We start from the raw sequence: 2,443 nt of genomic DNA on the forward strand, positions 1-2,443 counted from the left end.
TTGCCCTAAAGACTAATTTATTAATTAAGCGCAACTCGGCACTATAATTATTTGAGATGGTACAAAAAAGCTGATGTGAATTTATACTAATGGCAGCAGCTCCTACCCTGTCCGGGATTTTGAAATTATAAGAGTACCTTTTATCCCATATAAGCGTCATATTCTTCTGAGTTTCAAACCATATTGAACTATCTGGCAACTAACAGATATAGCCGCTAAAGTGTCACCAATGAACAGATTGTTCGGAAGAACAATCAGATCAGACATAATCGCTGTTTTAAAGTTTTTTTCGCAATGGGGACAAATGTCGCTTACTGTGGGAAATAATAAGCATTGTGAAATCTATAATGGAAGTCATCGATCAGGAAGAAAAGAAAAGAAGTTGTATTAGCTAGGATAGTCATCGTAAAGTCCACCAACGGTCTTATAATGGATCGTGAACTTGCTTTCATGTACAAATTGTGCAACCACTAAGCACTTATTTGATAACATGCCATATCAAAAATCAACTAAGACCACACACTGTAGGGCATTCTTCATGGCAATCAAGACAATATTAATTTTAATTTCCACAGAAATAATAAAAATTGATATAAAATTAGTATTTTATTAAAACAATGAACATACATTTCTGAGAAATCCTCTTAAACGCTTAATTTTAATGGTACTTACAATAATGTAAAAGGAACAGGTTTCGCTTTCAGAATAAACGATTATTATAGAATGGAACCGCCGTGTTGTGAAAATTAAAGCGGCAGGGCCAACACGCGAAACTTATGTCGGTCATACGGTGTAAAAATAATAAAAACAACACGCTTTTCCATTTCTCCCAAGGTGTGCTATACTTTCAACACTGTTCAGTTGAACTGAACGACTTACTAATTTGATCTCATTTCCATGATTTCTCAACTCTTTTTATTGTTAGCCTTAAATCGATTTTTTGATAGTAGTTTACGAAATAATAATAATGTGGGAAGTTTAGGGGCCGAGAAACAATTGAGGTCATCGCTAGCTTTCTGGGTGTTTTCACGTTTCTTTCTGATCTTTCACTCGGGTTTTTCAGTCTGCAGTCATTTGAACGTCTCGATCCATCACTGACTCTCTGCTTTCATATGAAAACTATGTCCATATCTTAAAATCCTAGCCTCTCATTTGTACCTCAGGTTGTCTACAAAAGAATATATATAATATACAAGAGAATAATATCCTCTCCAGACGTCACTACTCACCCAAGATACTCGATATTTCTCGGGCGGGGCGAAACAACCTTTTCATTTAACGATTTTAGATTTCTATTTGGAGATTGTGTGATGTGGTCTGGTGTGATGTAGGTTTTAGAAAAACATTTTATTTATCGTACAACGTTTCGATCTTTATTGAAATCATCTTCCGGCCTCAAAGTGTTTGTTTTCTGTGTAAACACTTTGAGCCCTGAAGATGATCTCAATAAAGATCGAAACGTTGTCACGAATAAAATAATTTTTTTGATAAAACCTACGCCACACGAGACCGCATTTCATGGTTTTCAAATAATCATTCACTAACATCAGTGAACCTCACACACACACACACACACACACACGCGCGCGCGCACGCACGCACGCACGCACGAACGCACGCACGCGCACACACACACACACACAAATAAATTATATTCATTCAATTAAATTAACATAAACACAACATGCGATAGACGGTCGTATTTACTAACCCACAGTAGTCGATTTTCTTCTTTTTCTTGGCTTACAATATAAAAGTTGTTCTTCAAAAAAAGTTAGTTGCGGCGGTGCGATCCTAGAAAGTTATTTCTGATTTCTATAAATTTTATTATAACGTATTTTTTGTTAAATAATGAAATATCAATTACAACCTACGAAAAAATAAAAGTAAGCTTAAATTTCAACTATCTATCTTGTAACACTTGTGCTGTCCTGTAGGATTATCTACAAATGACAACACTTGGCAGCTATTTCATCATAGCTGATCTTATCTTGATCCGTCTATTCTCGCTAATCTTCTTTGCTCCATAGAGCCGAAGGGAGCCGACAGCGACGAACACTTAATCCAGTCGAAATCCATTGTCATGCATTCTTCGGCTACTACAAAAAATCAGGCCACCAACATGCAGATTGATGATCGTGTCGAGTAAAATACGTTCATGAATTGGTGGCAGTATTATTCCGATTGACACACGTGTCTTTATATAAATATATTAGAGGTAATAATTATTCTATTATTATTATATATTGAAAAACCAATACCATAGTTACAAGGAGTTTTATACGTTAAATTTACTCCCAAAATTATGGCTGTTTCGGGAGAGAAAAGAGTGAAACTAGCTATTTGGACGTAATTGGCCGGACTTCTGGCAGAAATGTATTGTTATTTAAAACATTAAGTACGGGGATGTGGGAAAGCAGAACATTTGTTTTTAAAAGGGTAC

The 2,443-nt window shown here is 35.7% G+C and overlaps 1 long non-coding RNA gene across 1 annotated transcript; it reads right to left on the minus strand.

Moving 5' to 3' along the window:
• Positions 1 to 651: 651 nt before the first annotated feature.
• Positions 652 to 2,202, minus strand: LOC112127551. Its single transcript, XR_002910623.1, has 3 exons — positions 1,871 to 2,202; positions 1,712 to 1,794; positions 652 to 1,168 (listed from the first exon to the last, which is right to left on the minus strand). It is a non-coding gene; the product is annotated as an uncharacterized LOC112127551 (long non-coding RNA).
• Between the last annotated feature and the right edge of the window lie 241 nt (positions 2,203 to 2,443).

Source organism: Cimex lectularius, unplaced genomic scaffold, assembly GCF_000648675.2.
Source record: "Cimex lectularius strain Harlan isolate CLEC.00 unplaced genomic scaffold, Clec_2.1 scaffold226, whole genome shotgun sequence".
NCBI lineage: Eukaryota > Metazoa > Arthropoda > Insecta > Hemiptera > Cimicidae > Cimex > Cimex lectularius.